This window comes from Macaca nemestrina, chromosome 3 (genome assembly GCF_043159975.1).
Source record: "Macaca nemestrina isolate mMacNem1 chromosome 3, mMacNem.hap1, whole genome shotgun sequence".
Lineage (NCBI taxonomy): Eukaryota > Metazoa > Chordata > Mammalia > Primates > Cercopithecidae > Macaca > Macaca nemestrina.
The window spans coordinates 76841801-76855644 of record NC_092127.1 but is presented as its reverse complement, the minus strand read 5'-3'; the positions used below and the strand labels follow the sequence as shown (position 1 = coordinate 76855644).

At 39.0% G+C, this 13844-nt stretch overlaps 1 protein-coding gene across 17 annotated transcripts in view; it reads left to right on the top strand.

The window, feature by feature from the left end:
• Positions 1–13844, top strand: part of LOC105486234 (alpha kinase 1) — a 138851-nt gene that overhangs the window by 35779 nt on the left and 89228 nt on the right. The window lies entirely within an intron of this gene.

The following is a 13844-nucleotide window of genomic DNA, read 5'->3' as shown; positions in this document are numbered from 1 at the left end:
TAAAATTACAAATAACTTATAAACCAATTATTTGTTTATAAATTAGTTAACTACAAGAGAAGTAAAACAAAATCAGTCTTCTTTATAATATAGCACTTTTCTTTTAAAAAATAATTTAAGCATTATTAAGGGAATGTCATCACTAGAATATGGACTTCACTAATTTTCCTTTGTTTTAACTAAAAAAATACTTTTTCTGCAATGTTGTATAATTTTTAGTTTGCCATACTTTGTTGAAATTGGATCACCGCATCATCTATTGGTGGCTCAGTTGGATATAGCCAGCTGAGTCGTCTTTGTCTATGGAAAAGTGAGCTACCTAGAAATTATGCATCTAAATGTTTAATGTTGCCCTGCAAAGCTGTGACATCGCTGAGTCTCTTTCTCTTGATTATCCAGGATCAGATTCCCTAGACAGAAGGTGTGGTTAGCACTTGATCCTAATCAAAGAACCAAAAATACTTGGATATAGTTCATTTTAATCTTAGTTGAAAAGATTGTGGATAGATACTTAAGAAAAAGTGAAATCAGCATAATATCGTCTCTTCAAGTGCAGTCCAGCTTTCAGAATGGTAACTTGGATTTCGGCCTCCTTGTAATTCTCCTTGATGAAAACAGAAGGATTTCACAGCACAGAAAGCAGAGGTTTATGAGTCTGGATATGGACAGACACACAAGAGAACTCTGTTCATCGTCTTCAAAGTGATGCAGCGATGGCAAGACTGCTGCTGTGGCCACATGTAATATAGCCTGTAGCTCTTTAAAGAGGATTAGCTTTAGCGCGCTGGGAGCATTCAACGCTGGATTTCATGTAGAGCAGAATATGCTAATGAAATGTAAATGTCTACAGCAAACATTGCGTAATATAGAAAACCTTCAAAACTGAGCTTTGTCTCTTGCACGGTGGGAAACCAAACTTTATCATATCAGAAAAAAGTAAAAAAGAAATAACTTTATATTTTTCTGTCCTACGTATCTGCTTCTAAAAAAAAGTGAAGTTAAATGCACACACATACATATTTATACTTAAATTAAATTTCAATGTTAGTAGAAAAACTAATTTCAGTCATTCAAAAATATCTTACTAGATCTATGCCCTGGGGTGGATGTAAAATAATTTATCTTTGAAGAAAAAAAATACACATAATATGGATTTTCTTAAACAAACACTATTATTAAGATTACAAAGGGCTTACAGAGTAGATTCCCCCCCACCCTTTTCACCTTAAAATTTCTTATTTGTGATTTCCACTTTGTGCCTGCGCAATGTCCTTCTACTCAATGTTGGGAAATGCTACATCTTCATAATTTTCCACATAGTGCTTTTACTACTTCATAGGAAGTCGGTATGAGATTTGATCAGTTTCTTAAAACTGCACGTGCACTTAGTTAAGATATCAAAGTTGTTTTCATTTTAGTATTAGAATTTCAGAACACATTTGGTATTAGGAAAGTGAATTCACTATAAAATGTGTGATTTGCAATCCATGTAACGATGTGTGGCATCTTTGAATTCACGCACGTGGTTCCCAAAGATTGAAAGCCCCCTAAAGATTTTATCTCAATTGCTGGGAAATAAAGATCCCAGCAAACACATGGAACTGGGTGCTTAGTTACTAGCATTTCACTACTCTCAACCAAGTAGCTTAGGTTCTCTTGGTTTTTGTGGGTCGGTGGTGTGTGTGTCTGTGTGCGTGTGTGTTTTATATCTCAGTTTTGAAGGGTTTGTCTCTGTAGACATAAAGGGATGGTAATACATATTCATGAAAGCGTGTTCTTTCCAGTCCCTGTTAACGCTGACAAAGCCTTAGCTGTTTCACACAGCAAGCTGACTGGGATTGTGTGTGGGGGCTGCACGGCCAGATTAGTGCAAACAGCAAGCCCACTCTGCTGCTTGTTAGGCCTTGCCTTCCTGACAATTTCCCCAATTGTCGCTTGTGACAAGGCTGTCATTAGGTGATGGCTTCTTTTGGCCATTTTCAGATAAAGATAATTTCCTTAACTTCCATTTTATTTGACAACAAGCAGTTTGGGAGAGAAAGGAAGTGCTTCAGTAGTATATAGATTAGGGTTTTGTCACTTCAAAGGCATCTTTGATCTAAAAATATGTGCTGTACCAAATTCATTATGTCTTTTTTTAAAGAGCTTTAAAATTTATTGATCTTCTCCTCAATTATTCTCCTTTTACGTCCAATAATGATGTGTGAGATGGTAGTGTTGGGCAAAGCCTAGGGAGAAGTGTGGGGTGAATGCAGCCAACTGGTCACTTCTGAGGTCAGTACAAGAACGAAACAACAGGTGCTTTTGTTTAGTGTCGATTCTTTTCTGAATCCCTGTGTGGACAAAGGCTTCTCTTCTATTTCTTGCTCAACATAATGATATTGGTGCCAAGAGAATAAGACAAAATTATGTTTGGTATTACAGCGTAATGAAGTCACAGCTTGTACAAAAATGATGCCTCCAGTTGCTTTCACCCTCACCTTCGAGGCCACAGGTTTCTCCAGCCAGCGTGGAAGTTCTGTGGAGAAAGAGCGAGAGACTTCTTTGTCGACCAACAATTTGACTTCCTCTCGAAGCAAGCTTACACTGTGCTGAAACTCAGCCTGCCGAAGTTCTTAGAACTGGATCATTTAAAAAATCATACAGAGAAGAAGAGAATAAGAATTCCTGTGTGAAAATGTACCTTAAAAACAGCACTTATGAGCATTTATGGCTTAGACAGTAGGCCACTTGTTTAGAAGGTCCACTTGTCCTCCTTTTGTTGTTGTTGCTGTTGTACACAATGGTCGTGTGGAATTACTATGTTTTAAACAACACCTAGGAAAGAGGGGTGTACAGTTTACATCCAAACTATCATGATTAGCCATTGTCTCCTAAAACTTCACATATAATAACCAATTTAGGACAGAACAAGCTACTCATTTCCACTCCTGCAATTAAGAAAAGGAAGTGAAAATAAACACCTTAATTTCATTGTTTTGGTCTAAATGTTATGTTACTTGCCTCTTGATAGTCTACTTTATAATTTAGAATGATCTAGATGCTTTTGATATTTACTAAGTTCATTTTAGCAAAGAATTTCAAAATCTTATACATTGAAGAAAATATGTAATTTTAAAGCATGACCTCAGGCTCCTAAAAGTAATGACAATTGCTTCTTTTGAAAAAGCACTTTTCTGAATTTTCAGAAGCTAGTATAACACAATGCCTTTCATTTTGCCAAACTAGTTTAGAGGTCTGGAACTCTAACTGTGGGCCTTCAATCCACAGTAAACTGTAGATAAAAACAGCCCTCACAGCAATATCAGAGCATTTTCTGTATGTCATGTTCTTTTATCCTTACTAAGAGGTAAATACAATTGTTAGCTCATTTTTACAGATGACAAAGTGAGACACAAAGGCGTTAAGTAACTTGCCCATTCTCTCATATTGCAGTAAATGTTAGAGCTAGAATTCAGACTTGGTTACTTTAGATCCAAATCTCTGCTCTTATTGCTGGGGCCCAGAATACATGGGACCTGGAATACGTACATACGCCTCTCCTGATTCCTCCTGTTACAGAACAAGTAAATGTTAGTTCTCCTCTCCACTTCCATCCTTTCAGCTCCCCAGTCCTGGTCTCCTGCCCTACACAGTCCAAGCAAGTGGGCCAAGAGATTGCAGCAAAGGAGAGGTGCCAGAGAGGAATCTTATCTTCTGTCCTGGTTCCTCCGGCTTTCCTCCTGCCTGCACATTGAACACGGGGGACTGACATCCTGAGACCTGGTAAATTCAGACAGTGGGGTTCATGGTTCGTCGTATCCTTTGAAGGATTCCTCCACCACTTCATTCAAGATATCTGATGTGATTTCTCTTGACTTTATTTTAACTAGAAAACCCTGATTTTGACTAATTTTTAATTTTTGGTGAAATCAGTACATGCAATTTTGAAGAAAGAAAGAAGTAGACTTTGAAGGAGAATGTTTTGGAGACAGATCTCTGTGTCATCTTAGAGTTCACCTGCTTTGTGACTCATGAATGCACTACAGAAACTGGCAGACAGCAACACCCTCAGCCTGCCTCGGAAGAGACAAAAGTAAATACCCGTCTCAAAGAGATTGCACTGAAATATGATATCAGCTGCAAGAGAGGGCCATCTCCTCCGGTCAAATGAGAAAAATCATATTATCCTCACTGTGGTATACAAATAGCTTGTAAGCCACATTCTCCATTTGAATGATAACAATAAAGTGCTAACCTCGCTGCTGCAGGCCAGCCTGATCCCATCTCCAAACACAAACACTTCTGCCTGGGTTTTGGCTGGGGGCTGTGCTGTGGCCTCCCAACCCCCACCGCTTCCCCCGCTTCTCCCCCCACCCCCGTTAATTGGCTGAGACCACCAGAATTTGGAGGACACAGATGTCACTGATAGTTTTCCTAGGGAGCACATTCATGCCCATCTGTTGCAGCCTAGAAGGCTGTTCATATATCCACAAGGCCTTCATTTAATTCTTGTCAGAAAGTAATGTAAATCCAGTTTACCTCAGAGGTCGCAGGCGAGATTTATGCCAATGAGCCCCCTGCAATTTACACACACTGTAGTTGTATAGGATGAAAAGAAAGCCTTTCATGTTGGTGCATATTAACAAGAAAGCCTGCCTTCCGAGAGAGGCTTTTTGATTGAGGCTTCTCCTGATTTTAATACAGCCGATGCCAGTTGGTATACCCAGCTTTAGAAAAGGGGGAAAAAAATCTAATCTTTAAACTGAAGTTTCTTCTTTTATAAGACGTAAAAGAGAAAGAGTGAAATCCTAGCAAGTGGTACTGCCATGTCTTTAATTATCTGTTACTAGACAAAACTCCCTCGCACTTGGAGAAGACAGAGTGTGACAGGAGAGCACGTTCCAGCCTGAATTGCTGCGAGTGGAAGTCTAGGGAGAGCTCAGTTGTAAGCAATTATCTTTCCAATGTGAAAATAGTGGGACTGACCAGTTGAATTAGACTTCTGACTTTTTGGCTGTCTCTTTCTAGGATAGTTAGAGAAAAGTATGGAGTTTGATTAACTTGATTTGGAGCAGGCTAGGTAGAAATCGATTCATCAGTAAATTGGAAGAAGACATATGTGATATATACATAGAAAATAATTCATAGAATTATCTTATTGGCAGTCTAAGAGCATTAAAAAGGACTTGGGTTACATCTTTCAATGTATTGATACATTTTGAAATATTCAGGACTGTGTCAGCAGGCTGGAAGGCAAATGGTTTTAAAAGCACTCATGGGGTCAAAGTCTTCTGGAAATTCTGAATACACACCTTATTTAGTATGTGACCTTGGGAAAGTTACTTAACCTCCATGACCCTCAACTTTCTCGTCTCTAAAGTGGGGATCATAAAGCCAATATCATAAGGTTTTGTGTCTGAAGTGCACAGCATAGCACCTAAAGTACAGAAAGTACTTAACCAATAGCAATTTTCCCTCTCCAGCTTGTCTTTTAGTGGTACCTGTGACAGCAAATTACGAATTTAAAATGTTAGTTAACTTAGTTCAAAACCTCTAAGCATTCAACCCACCAGACTACTTTTTCATATTTAAAAAATGTTTAAAGATCAATGAAATTGGAGATTTTCTTTCCCACAGTTTGGAATTTTTGTTGTCAGTTGTTTAATTTTTTAATTCTGTAGAAAGTAGAATAGAAGTGTGTTGGTTTCCGTAAAAGCAGGCATGGCTGCCATGCTCATTCACAGTTGTCGCCTCTGATTTCCCAAGACGGTGTTAATAGGGGGCGTGCTTCTCGTGTTTTTCTAGACAGTGCTCATTTACCCATACTAATGGCTTTGAAATACATGGTATGATTATTTTTGCACCACGTTTAATTTTTTGTTTGTATTTTGATTAAGATAACATTAAAGCTCCGCTGTGATTTCTAATACACGCTAACAGGACGATGAGGCACAGTAACCTAGAAGTATTACATGATGTGGATGTAGGTGGAATGGGGCCCTGTTTAAAAATACAATGTGTTGTTGGCAACACATTAAGCAGGTACTCCAAATATGCATAATCTGGACTTAATTACAGAATTGGATAGAGCAGTAGCTTCATTTTGCAGAGTAGTGGTCATATTAGGGAGGCTAAAGCCCAATTTTGTTGGTTATCTTAACCAGGGAAGAGGAGATTTCAAATAATTTCAGAATGGGCTCTTGCTGCCTCTCAAAATTCATCAAGACCATTCCTTTTTGTTGGGGTCCTCAAAACAGAATTCTTAAAATTTTTTATTATTAAAAATTTCAAATATGTTGTTACAAAAGTAGAGGAGGCAATGTAGAAGCTTCATGTACTCTTATGTAGCTTCAACATTTAGCAGTCCATAGCCAATCTTGACTAATTTACATCTTTAATTTCACCCCACCTCCTTGCCTCAAATTATTTTGAAACAAATCTCAGACTTCATATAATTTCATTTCTAAATATTTCAGAATGTATCCCTAAACAATATGAATTCTTGGAGTTTCACTCTTGTTGCCCAGGCTGGAGTGCAATGGTGCAATCTTGGCTCACTGCAACCTTTGTCTCCCAGGTTCAAGCAATTCTCCTGTCTCAGCCTCATGAGTACCTGGGATTACAAGCATGCGCCGCCATGCCTGGCTAAGTTTGCATTTTTAATGGAGACGGGGTTTCTCCATGTTGGTCAGGCTGGTCTCGAACTCCAGACCTCAGGTGATCTGCCCGCCTGGGCTTCCCAAAGTGCTGGGATTACAGGCGTGAGCCACCACACCCAGCCGATATGAACTCTTTTTAAATATAACCACAACTACTTTTATCTCACCTTAAAAATTAACACTAATTCCTTAATATCAGTTATTATATCATATATTATCAGTCAGAAATCATGGGACTTTGACTTTTAAAAAAGGAAGTTGATTATTTGAGTCTCATATTACAAATTAGTTGTTTTTGCTTCCATAACACAACAGTTTCATGAGGACTCTTAACGACTTTCATCGTGGATTTACATGGTTGACACGTTTTGCGATATGTGGTAGTAACCTTTAGAATGAGAATGTGTCACCTTGTTGAAAAATAAAAATCACACCATCATTACACTCCTACTCCATCTTCATTGATTCATTTGGATAAGTATTTTCCAAACTTATTGGTCATTGAAATTTTATGTGGATGGCCATCATATAAAACAGATGGAAATGAAGTTGCTCTGGGGCTATGCTGCCAACCAGTCATTTGGCCTACTCTTTCCTCACGTGGGGCATTGCAGGTTTTGATAACTGAAATGCTTTCTTAAATGTATGCTATTTTCCCATTATGATTTCAGGGTAGGACAAATTGCTGTGTGAAACAGTGTTAAGAATGGAAGATTGCACACATAGACGACATCGAAAAACAAACAAAAGTGCAATATTTACTTTTTAAGCTTCCTACCAGCAAAAATAATCTTTCACTTAAAGTAATTAAAATGTTTATTGTAATGGGAAAAGTCCACTGTGCTTATAAATAATGACCCCACTTCTCAGTTGACTACATTGGGGCCTCCTGGGAGGAGATGTATTTGCTTCCTGTCAGGGCTAATCTATAAATGCAATCACCACTTAGACCTCATCAGTTATTTTCTTCCCCTTCATTGGTCCCTCTGGACTTATAGTGTAGCTCAAATAAGGTCAAATTAGGATACTTTTTCCCCAGAAAAGTACAGCAGTGGCTATTTCAGTGTTTTAAAATTTGAGAATCAAGCCTAAGAGTCATGTCCTTAAATAAACTACAATATACATTTCTGTCATAGAATCAACATTCTGTTAAAATAATGATTTCTGCTTGTCAGTATGATGATCAGTTTCTTCTCTGCAAAAAGCAGGACACAGAGTGGTCTCAGGTAAAACCACAGTGGCCTTAAAAGCTTGTGTCTAACTTCTGGCACATAATCCTAGTGAGTTGTTATTTGAAGTCTGACAAATCACTGAACTTTTGACTTAATCTTCAGACAGGAGCCATATTCCTTGCTACCTTCCTCACTGTAATCTTATACAAGTGATGTCATCAACCTGGTTCCATTTTCTTTGTCAAGATCTAATAATAAATACCTTTTCTTCTAAATACTATAATAGTAGGAAGGATGGAATGAATTCTCCAACTTTCCTAAATTTAAGTAAATTCATCCTGTGGGCCAGAATGTTGCTTTGGAAGTTTTTACAAGTTGAATTATAAAATTATGTTTACTTCTCAAATGAAGTTGTTTCTGTGGGTTGAAAATATCTCTTCTGTTTGTCTGGTAACCTTCCAAATACCAAATATGTATACAATGGATACTCAGTAAATGCTTAAATACCATTGAGAAGTTTATAGATACAGTGCATCTTATTCGATGCATTAAACTGCTAAGTTAGCTATGAAAGCCAAGCATTAAGGAAAGAGCAGGAAACAAACAATTATTTTTTGCCAGTAATAGATTGTGTAGAAGCTAATGTGTTTCACTTGCCTATTTCGATTTACTCATTTTTTTAAAATTTCCTGTATCACACTGTTAGCTCTATACTGGCAAATATTCCTTCATTCGCTAAAAGCAAAGAATGGAATTAACACTAAGTCTCAGATCGCCATCCTCCTTATTAGAGAAAGGAGAAAATGAGAGTTCTTCCGCTTGAAGAGCTACCAAAGAAAGTAAGTAGAGTGGTTCAAAAACAATAATCATCCCCTAAGCCAGGTGATTGGCGCTCTGAGCACATTTGCTTTGCAACTGAGCCGCGTTTCATTCAGTCACATAACTCTTATAGAAAGTATAGAATCCTGAAAGTCTAAAACTGTGCTCGTTTTCCAAATCAGCCTGGTGAAATCTCGTTCTTGATTCTCAAATTCAGAATTTCAATTTTAAGTTTAAGGGCCTTAAAACTGCAAGTTATAGAGTGAATAGAAGAAGGCCTGGTTTTCTAATCAAGTCTGTTGGTCTCTGAAGGCTAGCTATGCCAAGGTCTCTGTGCTTTGCACACACCATGAGGTGCTTAGGCACCGTGTCAAGAGGTAAGTTAACAAAAAATGAAATGTGCTATCTTTTCTTTGCAGACACGTTTTGGGTTTGTTCTCCTTAAGATCAGGCAGGACTAGTAGACTTCTGCTGTCGACTGCTTGTCCTACAGAGTCCCTTGCTGCTGGGCTGTACTTAGTTGTCACTCTGTGAATAGCTTGGCGTGTGGGTGTTTGCTGCCTTTGCGCCCGCAAAGTGTGCGGACATCCAGGCGGTTCTCCATTACTGTCTCCTGGCTACTTGAGGACATGCGAGTCCTATTTGTTCCCAAGCCAGTAGGAGGCTCCCTGCCAAGACCCATCGGCTGCTGGTGACATGCACACGCTGTGTGAATCACACAGCCACATGGTGGACTTTCATTATGTCAGCCCAGGAGTGTGGTCTGCCAATCCCCAGGCCAGAGGCCCACCCCCAGGCGCCTTTGACATTTTAAGTATAAAATAAATAAAGAGCTTTGTGTGTGTCTCTGAGCGAAGGAGAAGATGAGGGGCTGTGGGTGTTTCTGTCTGATCTGTAATCCGATGGAGGCTCTTCTTTCCTCTCAGCCACTTCAGGGCGCACTTCTCTGATGCCTCAGACAGAGGCAGGCTGAGTGCTGAGAGGCAAATAGCTGATTAAACCAAGTTGGCTGGATGTGGTTTTTGTTTTTGTTTTTGTCTTGTTTTAAGCAAATGAGATTCACATCTTTTTCCCTGAAAAAGTCTAATAAGTGGTCATAACATTTCAATTATTGAACAGAATTTCTATTCATTAATTGAATATGGATCCAGATAATTATCTAGAGGATAATCCCAATGGCAAAAGCCACAATTACTTTTGCATCAACCTAATATTACATGGCTTTATATTGGAAAAATATCAGGAACCTGAAGACTTTGCATAGTCAAGCAATTTTCTTTCTCAAAAACCTAAATGGTAATGAAGCCAACAAGGAAACCAAATCCAGAGTAAACTAGGAGAAACTGGATGACCTCTTAAAAAATAAAATTTTATTGCTTGAAAACTTTATTGATAGCAATAACTGATACCTATGAAGCACTTACTACATGCTAGGCAATTTTTTTTGTGTTTTACATATGTTAATTCAGTTGATGCTTATAAAACTGTGAGATTGATCCTATTATTACTAGCCCCCCCACCAACTTTATTTTTTTTGAGACAGAGTCTTGTTCTGTCACCCAGGCTAGAGTGCAGTGGCGTGATCTCAGCTCACTGCAACTTTCGTCTCCCAGGTTCAAGCAATTCTCCTGCCTCAGCCTCCCGAGTAGCTGGGACTACAGGCGTGTACCACCACACCTGGCTAATATTTTGTATTTTTAGTAGAGACAGGATTTCACCGTGTTAGCCAGGATGGTCTCGATCTCCTGACCTTGTGATCCACCTGCCTCGGCCTCCCAAAGCGCTGGGATTACAGGCATTAGCCACTGTGTCCGGCCTATTATTACCCCTTTTTATAGATGAGAAAACTGAGACATGATTTGCCTAAAGCTACTCAGCTAGTAAGTAGCAGAAATTTAAACCTAGGAAGCCTCACTGCAAAGTGCGTGTGCTTAACTTGGCTGTTTATTGATAATCAAAACAGTGAAACCACAATTCTTCATTTCAACATCTTCATTTTTCTGCTCCTGTTATTTCAGGGCCCCCGCATCCCATTTCTCCAAGACAGATGCTCCTTTGTGGGCTATCTCTAACTTCAAAAGCTACATAGTTCTATGCAAAATAAATTAACTTTCCTGGCTGTGAAAATTACAAATACAGATTTTAAAATATTCTGTTGCCAAACGATCCTTAATCCGCACATTTCCTGGCCTCATCAAAATAATGCAATGTTTCACAGCCCCAACAATTTTATATTACAATATGCTTCATGCTGTTTTCATGTACATACCACACCAACATCTGGACCCTCCTTCCTCCCACTCCATCCCTGGAGAGATGCAGCAGTTTGGACATTCTGACTTTGTTGGTATAAACAGCACATTTCCATTGCCTCACCCACTGTAGCACAGACTAAATGGTCAAGGCTACTCCATTTCTTCTTCTGAAGATAAACTATTTCTCTTCCACTAAAATTACTCTTGCTGAGTTTCTCTCCAGACCTCTGGTACCATTTAGTGGAAAGCAAAGTGACCATGCATTTTCAGAAGGAGTCAGGACTCTGCACTCTTATCTTGATCTTCTCTGTGTCATAGATTTTGGAAATCACTCAGCTGACTCCTCTTCACCTCCATAACTCAAGTTCTTTACCTAGAATATAGGTGGACACTATCTGCCTCTCAGAGAATACACCTCAAGTCGAAGGCTCTTTAAAGTTTAGGAAATCTTTTTTCCTACTTTATAACTGCCTCCTACTATCATGATAGTTCTGGATTTGGGGACATATGAAGTGAGTTTATGTGAGTGTTCTCTCATTTGGGGTGCAGAAATGCCGAGAAAACTTTCCTGGAAGTACCATTTTGAAGTTATCGGTGCAGGAGCCTAGAGCCAGGACCAGATGGCAGGCTTGACTCACTTTGACCTGAGATGTTGCACTTCCAGCTATGTGGGCCAGGCTAACAGTTCATCAGATGTCACCATGGCTGATGGAGTGGGTAACTGTAGCTGGAGAATATGAGCAACAGCCTCTGCAGTGATGGCCTTTTCTTTTTCCTATTTTTTCTTCTTCAGGCCGGGAGGTAACCCATTCATGACCCGGAACATTCTCATTGCACTTTCTTGAGAAGTCAAGTTTGGTAAACACGTTCAGCTGCAGTGAACTGGAGAGAGGAGGGTGGGACACAAAGGCAAGAGAGACAGAGGGAAGGGACAGCTTTGGCATCCAATTTCCCATTTTAATAAATTATCCTCAGACTGTAAGTGTTGATATGAAAGTGACATAGCAAAGACCTTCATTTTCACTTACAGAATTTCCTAAAATATACTTTGCTTTAAAAAAAAATCAGACAATTCTTTTCTTTTTTTCTTCATTTGTTGTCTTACAGAGTCTTGTTCTGTCACCAGGCTGGAGTGCAGTGGCACGATCTTGGCTCACTGCAGCCTCTGCCTCCTAGGTTCAAGCAATTCTCCTGCTTCAGCCTCCCAAGTAACTGAGATTACAGGCACGCACCACCATGCCTGGCTAGTTTTTGTATTTTTAGTAGAGATGGGGATTTGCCATGTTGGCCAGGCTGATCTCAAACTTCTGACCTCAGGTGACCTGCCTGCCTCAACCTCCCAAACTGTTGGGATTACAGATGTGAGCCACTGTGCCCAGTCTTTTATTTCATTTTCTATGTAAATAGAATGAAAAGATAAGTTGAATTTCTTGGCAATCTAGCGTTTCTCGAACTAATAGTTCAAACTGCTTTTATATCATCAATTATCTCAATAGATTATGCTTACCAGGGATCCCCAACATAAGATGAGGCTCTCCTCCTCACAGTCTTTGTTCATGTCATTCTCCAACTGGTATTCTTTTACTCACTTCTCCATCCAGCAATTCCAAATCCTATTCCCTCTAGAATTTCCTGTGCAAGTGCCTCTCTCTACTCTGAAAGGATGTATCTTTTGCCACCTCTCAATGCAGCCCTTGGTTCCAACCCTAAAAGCAGTAAATGATATTCGTTACCTATCCAATACTTCCAGGCTTGGGTTTTCATTTTATTCTCTTTAATATTTTCTTCAAATGTGGAATAGATATCAATAACTTATAAAATAGATGTGATATACACGGAACATGATGAATCCCCATAGGCCAAGCCATCGATTTAAATAGAAAAACATACCACTTGCTTTGAAGTCTCCTCCATACTTCCTTTACATCTTCTTCCTACTCCCCTCAAGAAATCCAGAATTCTGAGTTTTACTTAATCACTACTTTTCTTTGTAATTTTACTATATACAATCATCCCTTGGTATCCATGGGAGATTGCTTCCAGGATCCCTAGGACACCAAAATTCTTGGATGCTTAAGTCTCTGATATTATAGAAAATGGCAAAATATTTGTATATAACCTACACATATTCTTACCCATATACTTTAAATAATCTCTAGGTTACTTGTAATACCTAATACATGTAAGTGCTATGTAAATAGTTGTTATATTGTATTTTTTTATTTGTATCATTTTTATTGTGTTTTTAAAAAATATTTTGCTTTTTTTGTTTGTTTTTTTTTGAGACGGAGTCTCGCTCTGTTGCCCAGGCTGGAGTGCAGTGGTGCAACCTCGGCTCACTGCAAGCTCCGCCTCCCAGGTTCACGCCATTCTCCTGCCTCAGCCTCCCCAGTAGCTGGGACTACAGGCACCTGCCACCACACCCGGCTAATCTTTTGTATTTTTAGTAGAGGCAGGGTTTCACAGTGTTAGCCAGGATGGTCTCAATCTCCTGACCTCGTGATCTACCCGCCTTGGCCTCCCAAAGCTCTAGGATTACAGGCGTGAGCCACCGCACCTGGCCTTTTAAAAATATTTTGATCCACAGGTGGTTGAATTCATAAATGTGGAACCCACAGATACAAAAGGCCAACTGTATATTTGTATCCTGTAACAATATATTGTTTGGTTATGTTTGTAAATTTTATGCATGCATTCCTCTGTGACTGCTTTTTATATTTCTAAGATTTACCCATGTTGTTATATGTAACTATAAGTTATTCATTTGTTTATTTTTTCCCAATGTATGAATGTGCTTCAGTTTCCTTCCTTCCTTTCTCTCTCTCTTTCTTTCTTTCTTTCTTTCTCTCTCTCCTTTCTTTCTCTCTCTCCCTTCCTTTATTTCTTTCTCTTTCTTTTTCTTCTTCCTTTCCTTTCCTTTCTTTTTTTTTTTTTTTTTTTTTTTTTTTTTGAGATAG